The 26,004-nt window shown below is 36.6% G+C and overlaps 1 protein-coding gene across 19 annotated transcripts in view; it reads left to right on the top strand.

The window, feature by feature from the left end:
• Positions 1-26,004, top strand: part of PTPRD (protein tyrosine phosphatase receptor type D) — a 928,191-nt gene that overhangs the window by 237,604 nt on the left and 664,583 nt on the right. For all 19 annotated transcript variants that reach the window (XM_054055286.1, XM_054055289.1, XM_054055284.1 and 16 more), the window contains exon 4: positions 6,799-6,847. The gene's annotated coding sequence lies outside the window, so the exon portion shown is untranslated. The remainder of the gene's footprint in view (positions 1-6,798; positions 6,848-26,004) is intronic.

The raw sequence follows: 26,004 nt of genomic DNA, 5'->3' as shown, positions 1-26,004 counted from the left end.
ATCCTGTACATAACTCGTGGTTTTACAAGGTTAGATTTGAATAACTTTAGATTAAATCTCTAAAAAAATAATGTTCTTTTCACTAAGTGATTTCCTGATTTTTTTTTTATGTTTCTCTCTATCTCTCTGTTTTTTCTTATGTAGAACAAATTTTCACTGAAAGCAACTAAAATAAGTAATTGCATTGTTACATTGTGGACTAAAGTTATAGTGTCATATTAGACTGGTCTCCAGAGGAAGTAATGGAGGCTCCGAAGTACTTTCAGTTCTGTTCTTAAAGTGCAAACATCAAATCTGGGTTATTAATATAAACAATATTAATTACTTTTATAAATGGAGATTATTAAGGAAGTTAAAATATTTAAAAGGCTAAGTACCTTATACCCTACCCATTTCATAATATGATTTCAATCTTGCTGTGAAATTATAAATTAGATATTTTCCTAAATATTTTTTAGGTTGCAGGTTTTTGTGCACAAAGTTGTGTTCTTTCTGCTTTCTTTATTTTTGTTGGGTTTTTTCTTTGTTTTTTTTTTTTTGGTCTTCATTCTTCTGTTAGTATGAAATAGAATGATGGTGTATTACAGGGTTCTGTAAATTGTTGACTCAGGTTTTATATCAGTTCTTCACAATTTCTACCAGTAAGTTCATACTCCTTATATAGCACTGGTTTGTGCTTTGGATCTCAAAGTCAGGTTCTTATTATTTTGTTGATCTTCCCAAGTCTTTGTGGGGCATCTTCTGACAAAGATATGTTTTTTCTCTTTATTTTATTTAAAAAAACCCTAAAATTTGCACAATTTGATTTGGAGATATTTGAACCTTTCATGCTTTTCAGTTTTAGAATAGGGCATAAAGTGGGGTATGTGAATAAGGTGGGAACTCTGAACATCAGCGTGGACATAATATTACTGACATCAGACTCTTTGTCAGATGAACATAATCAGCGTGAAGCTTAACTTCTTTTGAATATTATGGGATGCTTTGGTCAAACAACGGTATGATTATATATTTCTGCAGGTGCTGCTTTTCTGCATGGTATAAGTCATTTTTCTAGATGTCCTGGAGATTTGTTTTATTATTTTTCTTATTTTATTAATTTTTATTTTATGAATTATTCTTTATTATTTTAAAATGTTTAAATCCTTTCCAGATATTGACTTAATAGTTGTTGCAACAAATTGTGAGACAGATTAGCCATGAATGCAAGTTTCTGTGATTTGACCCTACTCACAAGAAAAGCCCAAGATTTGGAGAGTTAAGGATGTGGAAGCGGCCTTTTTATATAACAAGTTATTAGATTCACTAGATCATGCTGATGTTACTTCTATTTTGCATGTAAATTGATTCAATAGGAAACAGACTAACAGCTGCTAAATTCCAAGTAAAAAATGTAATTGAAACATTAAAAGAAAGGGGAAAACAGTCCTCAAAGCTATAAAGTTTCAATTCTTGTTAGAAATATTAAATACATGAAAATTCTGATGGCCAACTTTTTTTAGCTAATGGAATTTCCACTACATGGTTAACTCTAAAAGTTTATTGTAATTGGCTGGTAGAAACTTCAAAGAACAACATCAAAATTGGATTAAAACGTAAATTGAAGGTTTAGATCAAATATTCAAATTGCATATTTTTCTTTTGAAAAATTTAATTGATTTTATCATTCAGTTCATCATGAGATCTTATTTCATGAATAACTCATGTTGTATGACTTCCTAATGATATTTGCTTCATCTGTTGAAAATGGATATTTCTGTGGCCACTTGCAACTTTGACTTTGGAATTATCAATATTGTGCTGAAAGCAAATATTGATGTCATTGCATCTGAGGAAAATTCAAACTATTTATAAGTTATGCTAATTATGAGAGATGAATGACTTTTTATGGTATTTTTCATGCCTTTGTCTCCATAAGGCAAATTTATTTACAAATTACTAAAGCATGATTTTTTTCCATAAGAGGAAAAGAAAAGTAAATATGATATAATTAGGTTTTTATTAAGGAGGATGTAGAAAGGGTGTGTTCTTTTAAGCAGACCATCAAAATATAAATCAGATGTAACCATCAACTCCTTGAAAAATTGCTTTTAGTTAACAAGTAATCATTATTAATCATTTCAGCTGGGAGATCCTGCAGGAGTCTGTTTTGTTCGTCTTGTTTTAGTGTTAGGAAAAGGAATTGGTTTGAGTGATAGAAGATACCATAAGCTTTAAAAGCCTGGGGCTGATAGACAGCCACGCAGGATTGTGAATGCCCCAGAGGACAGGATTAGAATTTACAAAGATCACGGCAAATTAGAGAGCTTATTCAAGATCAACAGTATGAAACAGAAATGCAAGAATATCACCACAAATTGCACAGAAGCTGATCAGAAATAACTGGATAGAATGCAAAACCACAAAAATTTTACACAGCCTAATATTATGAGTTCCAGTACAGCACAGGCAAATTAATAGAAAATATAAAAATTAATATTTTTAATAGAAATAAAGAACTGGCTTTAGGACAACTTTCTGTGCCGAAAGTCTCCATTGGGACAACTCTGTGGGGGATAATTCTTACCCTAAACCTAAGGCTAACCATAAGCCTGATCCTGACAGTAATGACTCTCTGTGGACAGTTGTCGACATGGAGAATTGTCTTCATGTGTTCCACAGAGTGTCCCCTAGTTGTTGTTCCACAGAGATTTTTTCCTGCTTAAAGTTGTCCCTGTGGAGAATTGGCCATGGAGAGTTGCCCCTTCCCATCCCACCACTAGAACTTAAATCGCCCACATTAGGAATCATTAAAGCATTCAGTAGTTACTTCCCTGCCTGACTTATACACATGAAATTGCTTTTAATAGCAATGAGGACGAAATGCCTTGCAAGATTTCACCCTGGTAAACATAAGAACATACTCTGTGGTGTGTGTGTGGCCATCAGGACCACTGGAGTTAAGACAGAGAGCATCTGGACTGAAGTCCAGTTGTAGCCCTGCTAGTTCACATGAACGAAAAGAATTACCAAAGGGATACTGCAAGAAAAAGTTAGCTTTTAAAAGAAAATATTTTATAGTATTGACATGTAAAATATGAGCTCTCTGCTGTGTTAGGAAGCTCAAACCGTGATGTTTAGGCAGCAAGGCTGGATTTTCCATTAAGTTAACACTGAGAAGAAAGGAAAAGAGTGGGATGGAAAAAAGTTATGAAATGGCTATTGTTGGAAAATTAGCGTGATATTTAAATCCCATGGATCAAACATACTTTTGGGAATAAGTAGGAACTGTTTGGTTCTTTTTAAGTGAAGGCAACAGGACATAGGTGTCAGTCCAAAACAATATGCCCTCCCACTGCTATTACTGTAGATTGCACTTGATTCTTTTTCCAGTAATGGAAGAACTAGATAACAGCATAATCTATGAAGATATTGCCTCTCTCTTTTACACTTTGTTTTTTCTCTGGAAGTCCATGAAATTTCTTAAAAGAAATAAGGAGAGAAGAATCTGGTGTTCTCCAAAAGTAGTAAAATGTTTTAGACGTACAAAGATTAACTGCAGATTTCTTCCAAAAAAACATATTACTTGAATGAAATGTTAAAAATTTCTAACTCTTTCACAGCTTATTTGGAAAAAAAAATCATTTTTAATTACAACCCCATTTTTGTGTGGATATTTCAGGATTCAATCTAACTTGACTGAAATGAGTTTTATACAATGTGGGGTTTTTTTGCTGGAACTGAATTGAAGTATCAATGGGTAAACGAACATTTTATTGTTGATAATTGGTGCAACTTCTCACAGGGAAATATGAATTAATGGAAATAAGGTGGTAATGCACACTTTCAGAATCCCTGGAATTTGTCTTTGTAATCATCGTCATCAAAGTAGTGGGGTATTTCTATGCTAATCTATTACCAGTATTTTAAAGTTAAACTGGAAAAAGACTGTTGAAAGAAGAATTTTAATGTCTTCTTATTTTCCTGATCCTCCAATCCTTTGAAAGAGATGTAAACTAACATTATCCAGTACTGCCTGGTAGTTACTGACTTTAAATGTGTTGTTATAAAAGAAGCTAAAAATGCAATAGTCTACTTAGTTAATGATCAGTGATTTTTAATTATGTGACAATATTATTAGAATAAAACATTTTCCTTGTTTAGTAGCCTCCTGCTTCTTTTCTAAAGTTGTGATGACTGAGATAACATTGCTTGTGTGACATTTAAAGAAATTCAGGGGAAAGAAACCTAGAAAAATTGATAATTGTTGAAGAAATGTTGTACGAAAGTGGGAACAGGCTAAGCATTTAAATGTTGCTGAATAATGCCCTGAGTAGCATGAGTTTGCAAACCTGGAAAATAAATCAGTTTGTACTTAAAATTAAAGCAAATTACTTTCAGCGAGTAGACTTCCTATTCTCTCCAAAGTATGATAAATTTTCTGGCAATACAATATAATGAACTATCTTATTGATATTTTATTTTTATATAAATAGAAATAATCCTTAGTACAAAAAAAGAAATAGTACTTTTCATCTAAACCTCTGAAAGTACATAAGAAAGTTTAATTGAAACTCGCAAGATGATTTTACAGAGCAGGAAAGTTTGTGGACAGAAAGAATTTACGGCTTTTCTAGATCAATATTTTAGTTCAAAACTGAGCTAGGATTATGCTCGAGGATTATTAACCTACAGATTCCTGGTTTAAAGCACTTGAAGTTTTTCTGTGTGAGGATTAGAGTGGTGCTATCATGAACTGACTCTGAAGGGAAGGTTAATAAGATTTACATTTTTGCACCCAATTTCAATAGTATGTAACTCTCTTCTTCAGTAGATTAAAAACTGTAGCAAAATACTCTAGCATAATTATCCCTACAGTGATTCAAAATAATAAAATAGAAAAAAGGTGCTATGAGTCACAGATTAGTTTAGACTCTTTTATGCCAACAGTTTGCAATGTATATTTGGCTTAACAAGAGCTTTTTTCACGTCTGCTAAGACACTTCTGTTTGTAATCATATACTACTGCTTTCATAAAGAAAGAAAAGGGGAGGAAAGAAAACTACAAAGTACAAAAACCAAAAGAATGCCTGGCGAGTATTTATCTGGAGATACAAGAATAAGTTAAATTTTTTAAGTAAGAGCTTTATTGAATTTGGCCTTCGGCCGTAAAAAGGGTGGCAGTAAAGCATCATGATTCAGCAGCAACAGAACAGATTTTTTTAACACCTTAAGAGACATAGGACTGAATGAAGTGCACATTCTGAGGTCTTTAATTAGGAAACATTGACAAAGTTCTACTGAACTGATATAATTTCCACTTTTAAGTGTCCAGGTCAAAACTTTGTTAGTAACTTTAAAAATAATAATAAACTAACTTCTTTTTTTAAATAATATATTATATAATTAATATATAATAACACAAATTTTTATCTGCAGGTTCTTTTTTCAACATATCTGAAATACTTTTGAAAAAAGCTGCCATTCCTTGAACCATGGGAAAAAAAAACCAACAAAAACCCCACAAAACACAAAGCAAACAAACCCACAAGAAACAGACCATAAAACTAATTTATCCAATATAAACACCATGGAAAACTTACTAGAACTTGGCAATAATGCAAGCATTGGAGCATAATCTGTTAATAAGATGTGTTGAATAATTTTAAGATTACAGAGACATGCATACCTGCTCCAAAGCATGCAGATTACCACTATAAAATGTAATCTTCTTTTACATATCAATTGTCGTTAGCATAAGACTGAAATAAATTTAAACTTTTTTGCATATTTTTTTCTACAAACTCTTCTATTATCCAAACAGACACCTTTTTACTTTGTCTGTTTTCTAATATTTAGCTGCCAGATTTGAAATTTTGAGCATTAATCTTCATTAATGTTGCACTGGAAAGAGAAAAATGCCCATAGACAAAAAGTTGGAAACTAATTTCCTGCAGGAAAATCAATTTTAGATTTTTCTTCTTAATGGTTAACCTCAAGCCTTATTAATGAAATAACCATCGTTATAGTATTGAGAAATTTAACAGATCTTAGCAATTATAAAGAAATGCATCCAAGTCTATGTAATGAATGTTAATTCAATGATGAATCATTTGTATTTGATGCTCATAAAGGAGATTTGCTGTACTAATTTGTTTGCTTCCTCTGCTTTTACAGAAGAAATCTCATTTTTGCATCCACAGCGTTACAAACTTCCACCCCCAAGTCAGATTCTCTATTACTTTTACTCCAATGCACTTTTACCAGCTGTCACAGAGAATTCTGATCCCTTTCAAACATGAAATGTATATCCTTTATAATTATAATTTTGATTTCCCACAAATGCTTAGAATGTGGTCTGATTTTAAAAAAAAAAATATCTTCTAAGCATTAAAGCAATTTGTTTTCTGAAGGAGCTATTTATGTTCAAATAAACTTCTCAAGTTATAGTTTGAACAGCTATGGTTTACAGTATGAACATCTTCTCTCCAGATATCCTTGGAGTTTATTGATCTCCGTGGAAATTCACAAATTCTTAGTTACAGGAGAGACATTAAAATTATTTTTGACTCAGAACACTTTTGGGAGGTAGAGAGAAGATGACTGGAGAGACCTGAAAGTTTAGGAGGTTTTTGTCTGCTTTTCAGAGACACAATATGCTTCTTTCAAAGCATAGTATTCAAGGGTAAAGTTAATTGATTTTCCCATAACATATGTGTATGTTAATTATTTGCTGTACTGAGGTCTTTATACTGTGTATATGATGTCTAACTATTTATTGTCAGAGATGATAGAAAGCTTTTGTTTTCTGTTTCTCAGATCTCGGGATAGAGAATTTTTTATTCAGTTCCAAACCTGCAAGCTCAGGGTGAGTAATAACCCTTGTTTTTTGCTTTTGCTTGAAATTGGATGGTTCTCTGAATAAATATATTCCAGCATACGAGAGTTTCCTCGAGTCCTACCCTGTCTATGAGAACATCAGCTGGTAATATAAGTAGTTATTTTTTTTATTTCAAGAGATACTAAGAGAAAAGAGGGGGGGTTTCCTTACTATATAAACAGGCAATTAATTTGTTCATGGTTTTTCATTTGGGGTTTTTTTCTGTGTAGTTCAACTATGACATATTCCAGTGCTACATATGTAACTTGACCATGTCGTGTTAGGGGACTACTGTTAAAAGAGTCATCAAACGCAGGAGCTCACATGATTTCAAAGTGAGAGAAATAACATGAACCAAAGAGGCAATGATGTGTAAAAATGACAGAGGTTCTCCAGGCATAAACTGCATATTTTTTTTACATTAAATTCCCCTTAAGAAACCACCTTTTAAGAATGAGGAAGGGCCAAGGAGCTATAGACAGTCAAACTGTCATGTTACAGGTTTTATCAAAATTTGTTCCTACTAACAGAAACTTAAAGTGAGAATTTTGGGGAGTGTGATACAACACAGGTAACTGTTGTAATGAAAACTAAAATCACTGGAAACTTGTGGTTGCTGTAGTTTCTCTTTTCTATATACTAAGATTTCTTGGAAATATGTTTAATAAATGCTTGTTTGAATGAAGTTTATTGACATTTACCATGTTGCTCAAATAATTTAATAAGTAATATAATGAAGCTATTGAGACAAACAAGCTTAAACAGATTATCAAAGTATTCTCCTGTGTTCTAAGCCTGTTTCATATTATTAAGTAAAATAAAGTTGAGTGCTTGTTTTATGATAACGACAATATGATTAGCATGCAATTGAGATCAAACTCATGAGGGAACCTCATTTGTAACATAAATAGGTGTCATAGTCTGCATACATGGGCAGCAAACAATGCTCCTAGACAGTGGAAACCTAAGCCCAGGAGAACGAGTCTGTCAGCTTTGTTCTGTGATTACATTCATTGTGTGAAGGTACTATTTCAAAAAGCACCATGGCAGAAACCACCATGTGACTTTTTTTGTAACAAGTTACAACCTTTGAGATTTAAAGCATATTTCTGTTTCAGAAGCTTTTTTGTGAATGACTGAAATTCAGAGTTTTGTAGTATCTATTTTAAAGTTTTTTGTTTTTTTTTTTTAATATTAGGAAAGGTCTAGCAGATTTTCGTTCCTATTCGGTTTCTTATGGATTTCCATAAGATTCTTTCTTGCTCTTTTATTCATAGTCCTTGAAGATTGGAGCAGATTGTTGCTATCCCACACGCTGCAGAGCAGATTTGTAGCATCTTCCCTGCAGCAGGGTTGTGTGTGTATATTGTGTATACTAAATCCTTATTTTTGAAGGAAGACATATACAAAACTAATGATATCTCGTGGTTTGAGGAACCAAGTTTTCAAGCACAAGTTAAGATAGTTGAATTAAGAAATTAATAAATGTAACAAAACTATGGTAAACTAAGTTTTTCAGTGAATTAAGAAAAAATAATTATACACAACAGAAACCACCAGCTTTTATGGGAAAACTAAAAAAAAAAAAAAAAGCTCTAACCACTTGTTTAAATTGGATCAATTATATTTAGCATACTTGGAGCAATTGAAAGATACAGCTGATAGGGTTTTACTGCTGAAGAAGGCTCATTTCCAATAGTATACTCTTCCCAGTCTATTCAAAGTAGAAAGATAAAAAATCTGCTTAATTTACTGTATAAATGGGCAAAGTTCAAATGTTATAAATTAGACATGGGATTCTCCCTGGTGGTGATTGTAAACTGTAAATATAGCCGAATTGCTAGAGAACTTTCTTACATTGTTTTATTGCCTTGCAATTTGTTTATATAAAGGTTATACAGATGAATTAAACAGAACTTAGAATGATAAAGACAGCTAATGAAGTATCAAGCAATCCTTGTAAAGTTTGAATTGGGGTGAAATCTGGTCTTGTACCTTAAATAGTGTATTGTTGAGAGAGAAGTTGAAACAACAGTTTATGGGATGCCTGTTTTAGTAATTTGTAATAAGTACTTTAAAAAGGGGCTCAGATAAATCTAACTACCATTTGCACCATTAACATACTAGTACTGATTTTATTCATTTTATTTATTTTTTTTTTAAAAAAAAAGATGACATTGAATCAGGCATTTATTTTTAAAATAGTACTTAATAAATTAATGTTTTCAACTTTCTCCTTCACTTAAGAGTTACTTGATCATTCCTATGAAGGTTTTATTAGGAAAACCCCAAACTGATTCAGAAAAAATGGATGAAAATAATTCTTTCACTGGAAACTAATACCTGGAATTTACCTAATGTTATGTTAGGTTTATGACTGTGCCATCCCCTAATACCTAGTATATGCTTTATAGATAGACATACATGCTCCAGTATATTTATACATTTCCAGTGAGCCAGGTAATATTTTCTTAATAGCACTACAAAAGTGCTTAGCCACTTGTTCTTTTAATGTAAGTTTCAAACATGGTAAGTGTAATCATACAGAAAAAGCCAATACAGCAAATTTATCTTTTAATACTCTTAGTAGTAGATTCACTCGTATGTTAAATAATACAGCTAGAAACTTTGTAGGTCGTGCCACAGTAAAAGTTAAAGATTGTATGTAAATTAGGAATGAGATCCTATAATTAGGAATGGGATTCTATTACGGAGGTTTTGGGTTCTTCCACTAGTGTAAAATCCACAAAAAAAAGTTACTTTTGCTGAAACATTCTGTCCTTCTGGAAGATTAAAATATATCTTCTAAAAAAAATACTTATTTTATTTGAAATGTAATATATTTTTTTTTTTCTTATTAAGTAATAGCACCAATGAAAAGTTAATCAACTTGCGTATAATGTGAAATGAGGAAAAAAAAAAAGCTTTTATACTGAACACAGCTGACATTTTTTTAGTAAGCACACTGAAAGCATTTACTAAAATGCCTTACCATGGCCACAGCCTAGGGCAAATTATCGTTAGAATGACGTTATACAATGGTATTCTGTCCTTAGACAGAAGATTACCGCATGGTAATCTTGGTGGTATTCTGTCCTTAGTACCTCTGAGATTTTCATTGTATCTCTTGGGAGTATGATTATTTCTGAAGCTAAAATCAACTTTAAAATAAAGGCAACATGAATCTTATTTTAAGGTGGATGGTGCTAAACATACACTGGGAATAAATCTCTTCTCCTGTAAACCAGAGATTTATAGGAGAATCAAGGTTTTGCAGTGGCAGTTATATACTGTTCTGAACAAGGAACTTCTCTAGTTTTCATCAAGTGATAATTGCCCCTTGCTTGTAGACCAAGAGACAGGGCTCATGAACCAAGAGACAGAGCTATCAGGTAGATCTGCAAATTCTAGAAAATAAGGATTTTTTAGAAACTGTATTAAGTCACTCAAGGAAGTAATGGTGGGGTGAAACTTCTAAACAGGTATACATTTTTTGATCAGCTTCTTCAGTTGCATTATTTCACTGTTCGATGGCTGTAAGGCATGGGTTTCCTGATACACTTGGAATCACTAGTAATGGACACACTGGTGTATATCATTGTCAATGGATTACTAGCAACTGTTCTCAGACTGATTTTCTGACATTTCTTTGAACTTGAACAATTCACATTCATCCCACTAAACACAATTATTGCTCATAGATTCATAGAATCATAAGATGCCAGGCTGGAAGGGACCCCTATGATTATCTGGTCCAAGCTTTTTAGGTAATATATAGTTTTAAATGAGATGGCCCAGAATCCTTTGAAGTTGAGCCTTGAAAGTGTCCAGTGCAGAGGAATCTACCACTTCCCCAGGGAGGTTAATCCAATGTTTAACTGTTCTCAAGGTGAAAAATTTTCTTCTGTAATCCAATCAGAATCTCCCCAGCAGCAACTTATACCCATTACCCCTTGTCTTTTCCATGAGACTATTTGTAAAAAGGGAGTCTCCAACCTCTTGGTAGACTCTCTTTATGTACTAGTACATAGTAATAAGGTCTCCCCTAACCCACCTTCTCTCAAGGCTAAAAAGACCCAGTTGTCTCAGCCTTACTTCGTATGGTAGGTTCCTTCACCCTCCAATCATCTTAGTGGCCCTTCTCTGGACCTTCTCCAGCCTGTACACATATTTTTTTTTGTGTAGCAAGGACCAAAACTGGACACAGGTGAAGCCTGACAAGTGCTGAGTACAGTGGGAGACAAGCACTCCGTGGAGGATTGGTTGCTGTCAGTCTTTAGGAAAGGGGGAAAACCAGCTTGAAACTATCAGTCTTGTATTCAAAGAACATGTGAGTACCTGTCTGTGTAAGCTTACAGTTACTCCCTTTTACAAAGGATGTAGAATTTGAAATGTAAATTACAAAGGTAAAACTGTTTCTTTCATCCAGTATCTAACACTCACTGAATATCAGAAACAGAGAAATGATTTAAAATGCAACATAGCAAAAAGTTTTGCATTTGCATCAGCAGAGGTCTGTTAACGTTCCAAAGTAAGGTTTCCTTTCCCCCTGACCAGAAGATATTACACTACCATTTTGTTGTACTGCCAAAGAAAATTGGCGACTCATATGACATCACTGAAGTAATTAATAAAATTACATCGGGTAAATTTGAGAACTTATTTATTAAAGATAACTATTTCTTTTGTTTTCTAAAAAAAATACAGTAATGACATATTTCAAGTATTTTTCTGTTTTTAAAGAATTGAAAATTATTCTTTTGGAATCATTTTCAAAACCTAGTGAGAAGACTGCTATAAGTATCAGCAGCCTGTAAATGAAGTCGTTTTCCATACACTTCTAGTAAGATTTATCTTTCATAGAAGTCCTTGTCAGTCACATCCGCATACTGCACATTGTTAGTTATGTAGGTATTTATATCTGTACTTCTATCTTTCATATGAATTATGTTCACTGGGTTTGTAGAGAACATAGAATAAATGAGTCATTAGCTTCCGCAACTCCACTGACAAAATGGAGTGGAAGTAAGAATTTGCCCAATAAAATTATAAAGAACTTCATAAATGTGATATACAACATCAGATTTATTGCTTAAGACATCAGAAAACAGAACTGTTGTCTCTTCTATTTTCTCATTATTTTCTGTTCAGCATGAGGGCAGAGAAAATAGTTACATTGCTCACTGCAGGAGCAAAAGTGGTGTTAAAGCCAAGTTTAACAGATTTTATCATTTAAAATGCACAGTGAAAATTGTGAAGGAAAAATAGACTGGGTATTTGATTGTTGTTAGGTTACAAAAGAACCCAAGACACCCTACAACTCAGGAACTAATAGTGGGAGGGGAGAGACAAAGATATGATTACAGAACATGTTGTCACAGTGAGAGAAGGCTCAACTTGATCATTTCACTCAGCACGAGTGGAGGCAAGGTCAAGCGCAGACATTTTCTTACCCGTGGTCAGAAAATGTCAGTGCGTAAGAAAAATCAGTGAGTTAACACTTTGTCTATGAAGCAGGTTTTACCTAATAACAGCATCACTGTCCTTGAGCACCCACTGCTTGCCAGACCTGGCTCCTTGCAATTTCTACCTCTTCTTAAAGGTCAAGTCAGTGCTCAAAGGAACCCGTTTTTTGTGGGTAGAAGATGTGAAAGTAAAAATGACAGAGATCCTCAACAGCCTTTCAGAAAATGATCTGCAGAATGGCTTTGAACGTTGGTAGCGTCATGTGCAGCTGTGTGTCAACTCAGAAGGAAGCTATTTTGAAGGTGATCATAGTTGATTTTCTTAATTTGTTAAATAAAATGTTACAGGCATAGTGTCATTTTTTCTTGTGTCGTATGTCATATATTTGAAAGAATAATGTCTTGACTTTTAATCTTTATCCAGCTTCTGCTAGACACAAACTTTGTCAGAGTATTCTGGTTAAAAAGCATTATGAGTTGTCTAATTGTGCAGATCTGGAAACACTCTAGCTCAAATTTGATTAATATTGGTTTGCTGAAAGAGTATAAGAAAAAAAAAGTATTTTCATTTTTTTTTTCTTCATTTCAGATACAGTTATGGTTTCCTTCCAAAAGTTATTTGTAGATATGTGTTCTTGTGAAACTACATCACCAACATGGGATTTTCCTCAATACTTTGGAACTCTGGTCCAATATCAGTATAAAAGTCCCTTTGCCTTTCAGGGAAACGTTGTGTGCTCTTGCATGTGTGTGAATGACTTTTTCTGAATTTTTTTGCTCAGTAAGAGACTGTGTAGAAGTCCTGAAAAACTGCATACTAAAATCCAATCTTTTATTCCAGTACATCTGGGATGGTATGTCTGGGTTTCTGCATAGACAGAGGTAGGGAAAAGAGATTTAGGACCTCATTTTAAAAGAGGATGTCGCCCATATATACACTGACATTCACTTGGGCAACGACTCCAGTAACATGTAACTCTCAGCTGAGTATTTCAGAATACAATGTTAGTCTTAAACAAAAGGTTGTTAGATTATTTTAGTCTACAACTCTAATTAAAAAAAAAAAACATAATGTAAATTCTGGTACTTTGAGTCAAGTCAAAGATTCAGCTGACTCAGCATGATTTTACTAGTAGTCTTTGGCTGTAAAGGTAATTTTTCTTCTGAAATAGCTTCCAGCTGCAGTCAGTCATATTGTTGGCTCCATGCAGTTCACTGTACTACACTGAAATGGAAAAGTGTGAAAGAACATAGAAGAAATCTGAAAACATTTGGAATTTTTATAGTTTCAGACTTCACTACTAAATAAGTTGAGTAAACATTCTTATGTTTTGTTCTGTGTGAATTCAACCAACCTTTTCAAGAATTCATAAAGAATGTTGCATTTCTGAATCAAATTTCTTAGATTTTTTTATCTGATTTTAAAAATAAACAAATACAGAGGAAGAAAAGGAAGTGTATGTCATGTGCTAGAATACATATTTCTATGTATGAGTGAAATGAAAATTACATGATTTTTGTACTCTTAGCAATTTCTTTAAGTACAGCCTCTTCTCTCCATCTCCTCCCAGTGCAGTCGTGTTTGTGTATTGACAAATTACATAGAGCTTTGCTTGCAACACATCTGAATGCAGTCTGAATGGGTGTATGGAACTTCAGGATATAACTTTCTTTTTTTCTTCCTCCCGCCATATCAAGAGTGATTAATTTATGTATTGTGACTTGTCCTTTTGACGGCTGATAACCCTATTAGTCTTAGTCCAAGTTTGTATCAGAACTGAAACGTTATTTGGACTCTATGTATACTTGAAGATCATCATTGGGCTCTTGTTGGATCATATTATCAATAATGAGTAATTACAGGGGGAAAAAAGCAAACTGTATTGAGAAAATATCTTTGAAACATGTTTGTGCCTTCAAAAGTCTTTCAACAGAAAGTACATCATTCTAGAGGCAATTAAATAGATGAGATTTCATTGCATAGCTGAGCAGAATTCAGTACCTAATATGTCAGCTTTAGACTGCAGATTATCAATAAAATGCCACTCTCATCAGTAGATACCAATCAGCAGTAGCTGCCATTTCTGAATTTGAGGCTAGAATTTTGTTCTTAAGTATAATAACTCTCTCATTCACTTCCTTTTAGCACAAGTCATTCTCTTTTCTACACAGAAAAATATAAATGGTTGTTGTACTATATAGCTGATGGCATTCAGTTTATAAACCTAACATTTCTGAACACTGGCAGAATAGTCAAACACAAATCAACTAAATTCAGGTTGTAAGGCAGAAAGTGGATACTGGAGCACATAGGTCTATTTTTATACCTGGAAATACGTGAAAGGTCATGGAAAAAAATCCAGTAGAGAGTAGAAATCAACGTTCTCTAAAAAGAGAAAGAAATCCATATTTTTTATAAGAAACATTTTCTTTCATGCTTTAAGTCTTTTCTTCTAGCTTCCAAAACCACATAACTCTTCTGCAGATCAGTCTCAGTGATGCAAAAAGAGACACCTCCTACTACTTTTATTAACCTTAGAGATAGGAGAAATACTCTGTATAATGAAATATCAGGTAATCCCTTAGTGCAGAATTATTCTTTCTGGAAGTAAAGAGTGAAACTACTGCATAATTGCAGAATCACCGAATGAAAGGGGCTGGAAGGGACCCTTGGAGATCATCTAGTCCAACCCAATGTGTCCAGGTGGGTTTTGAATACCTCCACTGAAGGAGACTCAAAAACCTCCCTGGACAGCTTGTTCCAGTGCTCTGTCAGCCTCACAGTAAAGAAGTTATTCCTCTTGCTCTGGTGGAATGTCCGGTTTTCTAGTTTGTACTCATTGTCCTTATCCTGTCACTGGGCACCGTTGAATAGAGTCTGGTCCCATTCTCTTGACACCCACCCTTTAGACATTTATTAGCATTGATGAGAGCCTCTCTCAATCTTCTCTTCTCCACCTGAACAAATCCATGTCTTCCAGCCTTTCTGCCTAAGAGAGATGCTTCGGCCCCTTAATCATGTTTGTTGGTCTCTGCTGGTCCCTCTCCAGTAGTTTCTTGTCTTTATTGAGCTAGGGACCCTGAACCTGGGTGCAGCATTCCAGGTAGGACCTCACTAGGGCAGAGTAGAATAGTAGGACCTCTCTCAACCTGCCGGCTACTCTTCTTAATGCACTCTCTATACTCTTCCACAAAGGCAACCATCTCATTCAGCAGCAGACCTACATTTTCCTTGGTCTTTGTTTTGCTACTGATGTACTTGAAGAAGCCCTTCATTCAGCAGCAGACCTACATTTTCCTTGGTCTTTGTTTTGCTACTGATGTACTTGAAGAAGCCCTTCTTGTTGTCCTTGATGTCTATTCCTGAATTTCATTCCAAGCAGGCCTTAGTCTTCCTCATTGCATCCGTACATACTCTGACAGTGTTCCTATTTTCCTTCTAAGTGACTGGTCCCTTTTTCCACATTCTGTAAACTTTCTTCTTCCATCTGAGTTTTTTCAGAAGCTATTTGCTTATCCATGCAAATGGATTTGCTTGGTTTCTTACTCCTAGAGGTGCATCGATCTCAAGCTTGGAGGAAGGATTGCTTGAATATTGACTAGCTCTCCTGAACACCCCTCCCTCCTAGAACCCTAACCCATGGCATTCCTTCAAGCAGGTTTCTGAGGAGATGAAAATTAGCTCTTCTGAAGTCTGTGGTCATAATCCTGTTTGTTGTTCTGCTTCTTCAATGCAGGATCCTTAGCTCTATCACCTCATGGTCAGCTCAGCTAAGGCTGCCCACAACATTCTCATCTCCAACCAGTTAGTACAAGGTCCAAGAGCACTCCACTTTTCACTGACTCCTCCACCACCTGTGCCAGAATGTTAACATCAATGCTCTGCATGAAGGACTATGCGTACCTAGCTGTGTTGTCTTTCCAGTAAATAGCAAAGTAGTTGAAGTCCCCCATAAGAACCAGAAACTGTGCTTGTGAGGCTACTTTTAGCTGTGTATAGAAGGCATTTTCAACTTCCTCTTCGTGATCTGATGGCCTGTAATAACCACTCACACAACAGTGTCAGCCTTAGTAGCCTCCCCCTTAATTCTTACCCATAAGCTCATGACTCATTCATCATCCACTCCTAGGCAGACCTCAATACATTTCTGTTGTTCCCTCACATGAAGAGCAACTCCACTACTTCGCCTTGCTGGCCTGTCTTTTCTAAAAAGAGCATAGCCATTCAAGACAGCATTCTAGTCATGTGATCTTTCCTACCATCTCTGTAACTGCCGTGGCATCATAGCCTTGGAATCGCACACAGATCTCTAGATTTTCTTATTATTCCCCAAGCTCCATGCATCGGTGCATTGGCATTTCAAAGACGCAATCATGCATGCAGGTTTCACTGAAGGGATACAAGAGGATACCCCATAGCCATACATACCCTGGAGACAGTTGGTCTTCTCATTCTTGTCATGGCAGGCAGCTAAGGAATATTAGCTGCCATTCTGTCTGGCCTGGTTTATTCTACAGCTGGACAGCATGGCGTGAGCATCCCCATTTTGGACTCAAGGCCCCGAGCCCTTCGGTTTAAAGTCTGTCCTCCCAAACTGGCCAGCCTGCTGCCAAAGACTCCTTTACCTCTTCTAGACAGATGGATTCCATCCCTCTCTAACAGGTTATAACTGTTAAAGAATGTCCGTTTGTCATAAAAGCCAAACCCTCGTGACAGCACTAACCAGTAGGCTGAAGATGATTCACATAATGCATGTGTTTCTGGCTGCCCTCTTCCCTTCATCTGGTAAAATGGGGGAAAAGAACTGTTTGGGCATCAGCAGTTTTTGCTTGCACCTTCAGGCTTTCATAGTCTTTCTTGATTCTGCCCAGGTTCCAACACATAGTAACAGTAGATAGTAGTCTGTGCTCCTGACAAGTTGTCGCACCGTCTTGGCAATTTCTTGTGTCTTAGGTCCTAGAAAGCAGAGTACCTCTCATGACTTCCTGTCAGGTCAGTAGATGGGAGCTTCAGTACCCTTTGACAGAGTCGTTCACTATCATCACTCACTCCATCTTGTTGCAACATCCACTGTGTGCTGCTGGTAGAGTTTCCCCTTGTGGTCCTTCCTGGTGGGTATCTATAGCTGTTAAAACTGCATATCTAGTTTTGTTGTCAAGGTGAAGGGTGGAGGTTGAAATGGAGTCTTGCTTTAGTGGGCCTCCAGGTTCCAAGATGCCTTGCTGTCTGAGGTTCGCACCATAGGAATTTGGTTCTGAAACCACCTATCTTCTCTAATGGCTAATCTTCATCTTGGCTTCTCTAATACCATGCAGCCTTTTAACAGTTTCCTGCGGTTTGGCCAGCTGATGTAGTAGATCATCAGCCTGTACAGTCCTCTTTCAAGTACTTACCTTTTTCACTAGGAGAAGGGTCTGGGGGTTTGCTGCAACCTACCACCTGTACTGAAGTCTCCTTCCTTACCAGTTCCATTCGGGTGGATACTTTAGACATCTCTTGGTCTTTCTCTTTAGGACCACTAGTTTCAGTTCTGAGGTGAATGTTCTCACTTTTGGCAGAGACTCAGAGCACGGGTGCGGCGAGGTGCCTTACCTAGTCAGTTGACTCAATAATTGTGTCAGAAAGTTGCCTTCAGTGCACTACAGAAACCTCCTAGTCTGTTTTCTTTCTGCTGTATTATACTTCCAGCAGACATATGGTAAGTTGTAATCTCCCACAAGGACAAGGGCTAGCGATCATGAGACTTCTCCCAGTTGCTTGTAAAATATCTGATCAGTCTTCTTCCTGGCTGGGTGGTCTACAGCAGACTCTCAGCAAAATATGTACCTTATTGGGTGTTTCATTGATTTTTACATATAGAAACTCAACTCTATCATCACTATCATTGATGGTGATCAAAACTAATGGCAATCAAAACTCTTTCTAACATAGAAGGACATCGCATCAGCTCTCCTTCCGCGTCTATCCTACGTGAAGGGTTTATAGCCAAGGATTTTACGCAGGTCATCCCAGTAAATTATCGTGATGGCAAATATATCATAGTTTTCTTGCCATACAATGACTTCTAGTTCCTCCTGTTTGATGTCCATGCTGCAAGCATTGGTGTAGATGCACATCAGCTGGGCTATTGATCCCGTTGCACTCCTGAGGGGAATAGTCTTAATTCCTAAGTGACTTCTTGCTGTAATTTCTAACTCATCAATAAACTTTGTATCTTTGCTACCACTTGAAGTGCTATCCCACATTTCCTTTGAGGTGGCCTTGCTAGCGCACCATCCCTCAGGCACTGGAGTGCTATTCCCAGGCTTTTTTCTATCAAGCCTGCTTTTGTCCCCCTTCTCTTTCATGTGTAGTTTAAAGCACTATTGATGAGCCTTCCTAACTTCTTGGTAAGCTTCCTTTTGTCCTTTGGGGACAAGTGTACCCCATCCTTGGACAGAAATCCTAGTGTAGTGCAGGCCAGCCCATGGTCAAAAAACCCCAAAGTTTTGCTCCTCAGACCAGGTTTGGAGTCAGATACCTATTTCCTGGCTCTTCCTATTCCTTTCCTCATCATTCCCTGTAATAGGAATGACAGGGAACACTACCTGTGCACATGGTCCCTTTATCATTCGTCCCAGCACCCTGAAGTCCTTTTTAATTGTTCTCAGATTTGTTGTTTGGATTTCATCACTGCCTACCTGGAAAATCAATAGTGGATAATAATCTGTGGGCCTGACCAGAGCTGGAAGTTTTCTTTCCACATCTCTAGCTGATGCCTCAGGTAGGCAGCAGACTTCCCTGTGTAATGGGTCAGGTCTGCATATCAGGGCTACTGTTCCCTTCAGAAAGCAGTCCCCTATGACCCATCTTTTCTTCTCAACAGAAGCTGTTTTGATAGATGGCTTAAGGTATCTTAATCTAGGGAATATTTCTACTCTGTCTGACCCATCATCCTTATGAAGGTTCAGTTCCACTTGCGAGCTTCATATCTGTTGTGCAAGGGAACCTGGGAGGCTGAGGTTGGAAGAGGGGAGACATGCCTGCTGTGCTGGGCGGGAACCTGCTGCCATTCCCCTCTGTCTCCTAAATTTCTCTGTTCAGCTGAATGGAAAGAGGATGGAGATTTCTCTATCGCACAAGGCACGCCTGCCTGTTGGGTCTGAGACAGGGAGCATAGAGTGTTGTTCCAGTGGTCACTCTCCCTCTCACGCTTCCTGATGGTCCTCAGCCTATTCACTTCCTCCCTGTTCTGTCACCATGCAGAGGATTTCCTCCACCCAGACACAACTCCCATACATGAATTCCCCACAGGTGTGTGATACCATTGCAAGAGCAGGGCATGCCCTGCAGCCCGGCATCTGGGTGACAGCATGCGCCCACTAGGGCTCTGTCTGGGAAGCTGCATCTGTCATGGCTGGTTCAGAGTTTGGAGAAGCCTTAATTGGGCCTCTTCTGCCAAGTGTCAGGGGACAAGACTATATATGTCTAAGACTATACAGGGGAATGACCTCAAGCTCAGCCAGGGGAGGTTCAAACTGGACATTAGAAAAAATTTTTCACAGAAAGTGTCATTGTGAACTGGCAGAGGCTGCCCAGGAAGGTTGTCGAGTCACCATCCCTGGAGGTGTTTAAAAGATGGGTGGATGAGATGTGCAGAGGCATGGTTTAGTGGTTGATAGGAATGGTTGGACTCAATGATCCTGGAGGTCTTTTCCAACTTAGTGATCCTGTGACTCTGTGATTCTATAATTCTCTGCTGAGTGGACACTATGGATCCTTGGTACTTCTGGGTGAAGTCCAGCACCCTGCCTGTGTCCTTGCTTGTTTGCTTGCCCTGCCTGCATGAACAGCCTCACAAACTGCTGCTCCAAACCCTTCTGACATACCCCACACCTGTTTGCCCATTCCTGCCACTGGCAATCCTTACAGGCTGTTTAAATCTCCAGTCAATGCTTCTGGGAACATGCCCTCTCTGCACACACATTAGCCACCCATGTAGGAGCTGCTGTTTCTGGGAATCAAGAGACACCCCCTTCTGGCTCCCTCTAGGGCTTCCCTCACTCCAGGGAGTGCCTTCCTGCCTCGATCTGGCATCTGACTGCAGAACATACTGTCACTGCCACTGATTCTCGCTGATTGAGCTATTTTGAAGCCATCAGTTCATATCAAGTCTGCTGCCATGTAAAGAGGTATGCTGTAGCAACTTCCTCCATCTATACATCTTTTTTAAACGTATGAACATCTAAGACTGCAGTAGTCTGGAAAGTTTGTTTAAATTTGTTTCACTGGTCAGAGTTGAATGGGGGTGGAAGGCATTTGATGTTTATACTCTGCCTTTTGAAAGAAATTTAGATGAGAAAGACTAACAGGTGCTCTAAGACAACGTGTGCCTCTTACACCACTGAGTCTCCCACAACTCTGCTAACTGAAGGGTGCTTCTGGGATGCATCTGGGACTACAGCAAAATTTCTATCCAATACCTTGGCTTTATCTGTCTACTGTAAGTATCAGCTACTGCTGATCCATAACTGACCTAGAGAAACTGGGAGAACTACTGCACTTTCCCACTTCAAATGACTGATTCACTACTCTGCTGGGCATAGCATGCGATTACAATTTGGGATTGCAAACGTTATTATATATGGGTATCCAAAAATGCATAGCATGGGATAGAAGTGCCCAAATACTACTGGATGAAGAACATATATTTATGCATATAATTTTATTATGTGTAGAGGACAATAAACTACCTGTGGAAGAGAGTTAAAGTAGAGGTTAACTAGTCTCAGCGACTTGTGTTGTCCAGGAAGGACATATAACCTGAAAAAAAACTAAAAAGGCATGAAAGAAATTAGGGAAAAGGTAGTAAAATTTAATACCACTGTTTCGTTCTTTTCTGCTGCCTGAATGAAAGAGACTTTAAACAAAAGGAAACATACATTGACATGACAAATTATCAGACAAGAAGCTATTTCTGAAAGGATATTAGAGCTTTCAGCCTGAATCTTGCTTCTCCATCTACCAAAATCAAGAAACTGAATCCATATTTGAGTGCAGGCCTGCTAGAAAAGATCCTTCTCAATAACTTCCTTCACATCCAACAGGATGAATATCACTCTAGGTTTGCCTCTTTTTTTTTACTAGATTTCATTACAAATAAGGCTTATTTTCCCAGCTATTTCTAAACCAGCACGTGCTGAAAAAACTAGCAAATGCATTACATGGTATTACTCTAGAAGAGATGTCTCTTCTATCGTAGGACAGAAAACCACTCTCTTTCAGATTCTAAACTTAAGCATATGCTTTTCCCTTTGTTTCTGTTACAGCAAACTTCTTTTCTTCTCCGTTGGGACAACTGAGTCAGTATTTCATTTGCTAATCCTCTGAAAACAAAATCAAAGCCCAATAAATATTATGTGCAAATATTCTTTGTGTAAAAACGTATCAAACTGATAATGTTATGTTGTACCACCTCCATGTCCCTTTCCAATCAAAGCAACCTACTTATTTGTAGAGGAAATAGAACAGACACTGATAAAGAATAACTTTGAGTTGTATTCTTACTTCAGTGGCTTAATCTGTTATAATCCATTATTATTGCTCTCAGGAAGCCATCTCTTTATGAAAGTATTGACACACGGTGCTATAGTGATGGACCTCAAGCAGTGCTCCTTTGGTTTCTTTCAGCTTAGCAAGCCAATTTAAAGAGAAAATAAGTGCACAAAATACAACGTGTGAGTGTCACTTCGGCTTTATAGGGCAATATTAGTTGCTGTACTAAGTGTGGATTTGTGAGGCAATTCACTGGTGAGGTGAAACAACAATCTAAGTCTTATTAAGTACAGCTTTTCAGCATTAGTATCTGATTCTGTCATAACCAAAGTGCTACAGGGCTGCAGTTATTGATCAAGGGAAAATTATATAGCATGATTTGACATAGTGCCTCATGTGCAAAACATTTTGGGCACAATTGACCATGGACAAGGAGAAAGACAGTAAACAACCCCTTCAGTGCAGTACAGCTGGTGCATGGAATTCTTCTTATTACAGACCATGAGGACTCTGCAGAGATGTGTGAACCATCACAGAATATTTGTCATGCATACATCAAAACATATGCGTTCTTCATGAAGACACATGCTCATTTTTACTACCCACCTCCTAAGTAACAAACTAGAAAGGAATGTTTTCACGGAAAACAGCTGAAAATGACCCTAACAGATATGAATGGGGATTCAGTGCTTAGGCAATTCCTGGCTTTATCCATAGTTCTGAAATACTGTCAGGCACAGTAAGTGTCAGAAAATTTTTGTACATTTAAATTTTAAATTTGGGGTCAAGTTTGTTCTCTAGAGGACAGAGGAAGATTTTGATCTAATGGAGTCTTCTACTCCTATTTTCTTACTTTTTTAGGATTTGGTGTTCTTATGCTGCAAGTTCTAGGAATTCCTGTCGCAAAGTGAAACATGACTTAGAAAGAATGACATGCTTTACGCAGAGAAAAAGAAGGTGCTGAGCTACAATGATTAGAAAACATTTAAGATAAACTGAAGACTTCTGTCTCTTTTCTAAACACTGAAGGCTTAAAAAAAATACAATATTTCTGACAATGCTGCAGAGAGAATAATTCTGAAATTGCCTTGAATTAGCAGGCTGATGCTTCCTTTGTGTGACCTTTTCAGTAATCCCAGGTCATCCAGTAATCTATTGTTTCCCATATAATCTTAAAAAATAAACAATTCTGAGAAAGAGTTTTAATTCCCTGTACTCGTGTTTTTGTTATTTTAGATATGTACCAAAATAAATTACTTTTTTAAAAAAGAATTATATACTTCAGCTTTTCATATATTTCAAGTCTTGCGCACTACTGTTCTGTTGCTTCATGTTGCCACATAGATACTACAATATACCTGGCTGGTTCAAAAGGACTCCATTAAAGAGAAAATTCACAATGCATTGAGGCAGCATAATTTTTAAGTCAGTGTCCTTTCATCTTACCTCCTACTTTAGGGTTTTGAGTGTCTTTTGTCTTGTTTTATGCATAGTGCTGCTGAATGTTAGTGATACTTTCTATAGGCATTGTTTCATCAATAATTTCTTCATAGCAGTTATTTTTTTCAGATTAATTCTCTGTTTTCTTGTAGGCAGTATTTGGTAGATACATAATGATGATCATTATCATGGAAAATTATGCTTAATCTCAGAGTTTTAACCCTTTAAGCTACTTTTTTGACCTCTAATCATGATGCATTTTCTTTCCAAAGAAGATTGTGTTGGTAGCTTCTTTAGAGAACAATCTGGAAAAGGATGGTATTGGGAAGAAGGACTTCAAAAGCACAGGCATTTTAAAGAATAAATAAATGGCCAGTCAGGAAGCTATCGCTGACTTTTAGTTAAGTTGTTTCATCTGAAGAGCTTGTAGTCCTAGTCAGAGTTTGTAGGAATCCCATGCAGGTCAGCTTAACTTGGTATATCAACATGTTCCAGCAGCTCATCATATTTTCTTCAATATAAAGAAAAAAAATTTAATATTCCAGTTATTATTCAATGAGCCAGGAAGCAGAGATCTTACAACAGTGTAATAACAAATGTTTAGGCCAAAATTTAATTTGATCTTTGGGGCTTTTAAAATGGCACTGGTACACCAAGATTACAACATCCTAGTCCTTTGCACTGTCATTACAATATTCAGTTATATAGTCAGAGTGAATGATTTACTTGCAATTTAATCTTATTCATCTGTTCATGCTTATGATTTTCTTGGTGCTGTGTTTACACATGACCTAGTTTTCTTTGCACTTGCGTTTACTGCAAGTGTTCATAAAAAAAAATAGGTAAAGACAAAATAGACATAAAATATTTAAACTTTACCATGGTACTCTTCTGTCCCATACTACTAGTAAAAATGATCAAAGAATATTCTAAATAGTGAATTTATTTTATTTGATGATTGATACTTCACTTGGTGAGCGCTGTTACTATCAACTAAAGGTTGCAGTGTTGCAGATTTAATGACTTTTCTACAAATTATTTTAAAAGCATACACTAAACCAGAAAATGTTATTAATAAGTAGAGATTAAATGGATGTTGTTTATACAGCTCTTTTAAAGAAAAGCATATTGTTCTGCTTTTCTAGCCATTCATGTTCTTTAGTAGTTTGCCTAAGGCTACAAGTTCATTTAATGTCTTTTCTTAGTCTTTATTCTCCTCAGTCAGGCGATTGTTAGTCTGTGTGGAAGATTGATCCAATTTTTCAAATGCAAAAGAGCAGATAGGTAGGTCTGGAGCAGAGAAGCACATGCTCTGGAGTCCAGACCACTGTGAGCGCTATGGAAGGTGCCAAAACTAACTCCCATCGATAGACCAAAGCCCTGCTATCAAACTGCTTTGCAGAGCTGGAGGGAGGGTGGGAGAAGAAAGTGGGCATGATGAGAGCAAGTGTGATGAAACCCTGGCAACTGCTGCTGCTATTGAGAGTGGTTCTGTTACAAGTCTGTAGCAGTGGGGTAAAGGAGAAATGGCTGCATCTTGAAAGAGATTATGTCTGGAGGAGGGAGGCAGGAACACTATGATACTTAGAAACTCTTGCTATGATTTAAACTCTAGTAGGGACTGTACGTGGCAGGCATGAGGGCGTATTTGTAAGTCTGATTCATTCGTGTAATGCAAGTAAACAAAGTAAAAGTTTCTTTCAACTTCTGATGTAAAGCAGAAAAACTCTCAGGAGAGTGACAGTGCTAAACTTCATAGATACTTTTGGGCCAGCTCAGGCAGTCAAACATTTCATTCTTGTCCAGGTACTCATGGTAATATTGCCACATGACTAGTTTCACTCTAATGCATTTTGCAAACACTACTTATATATGCATACATCAATGTATATGTAGGTAGAAATTTTGCACCTGGGGAAGCCTGGGTGATGAAATACATTTTACATAACAAATTATACCATTTGTCTATGGATTTGATATTTGTTTCTTTCAGTATAATCTGCTATTTAATTTTCTTCTATTGAAATTAAACAATAGATGTCCCAAGGAATTCAGGTGTTCTCACTTTAGTGAGTATTCTCTTGAGAAATGCTTCGAGCCTTCATAAAAATATGCAGTTGTGAAAATATGTATGTTCTATATTATACACTATACAGCACACATTACTTATTTAAGGTTATTTACTGCTGTGCATTTCATTAAGTCAGTCTTGTAAAGTACTTCTGGGCACTACATGAGTGTAAATAAATCTATTTATCTTGTGGTACTTCACTGAATAGTTCTTATTGACTTTTTTTTTTTTTATTTTAACTTGGACATGTATAAGACTTTTCCGAGAATGTTTTAATGAATTTTTCTTGTGCTAATGTGAACGCTACATTATATTACTATTTTTCCTTTATTTTGTGAAATAATAGACAACCTAGCTGAGTTGGATTTTGAAATCTCATCAAATGTTCCAGATGTTCTATCAGGAACACTACAGTTTTTCTGTGATCCATGTCAGAAACGCAGCTGTCAACACTAAAGCACACCTGCCACCAGTTTGCTGTCAGCAAATTATTTTTCAGTTTTATTAGGAAGTGCAGTAAATTTCAAGAACAAAGCTTTGGTCTCATATTGAGCCTGATGCCATATTCCAAATTCACAATCCATAAATCAACAGATTTAAGGATGCTTGCATGGAAATAACCTCAAGTCTGATA

Source organism: Cuculus canorus, chromosome Z (assembly GCF_017976375.1).
Source record: "Cuculus canorus isolate bCucCan1 chromosome Z, bCucCan1.pri, whole genome shotgun sequence".
In the NCBI taxonomy this organism is placed as follows: domain Eukaryota; kingdom Metazoa; phylum Chordata; class Aves; order Cuculiformes; family Cuculidae; genus Cuculus; species Cuculus canorus.
The sequence above is the reverse complement of the archived record's forward strand: the minus strand, read 5'-3'. Positions and strand labels throughout refer to the sequence as shown.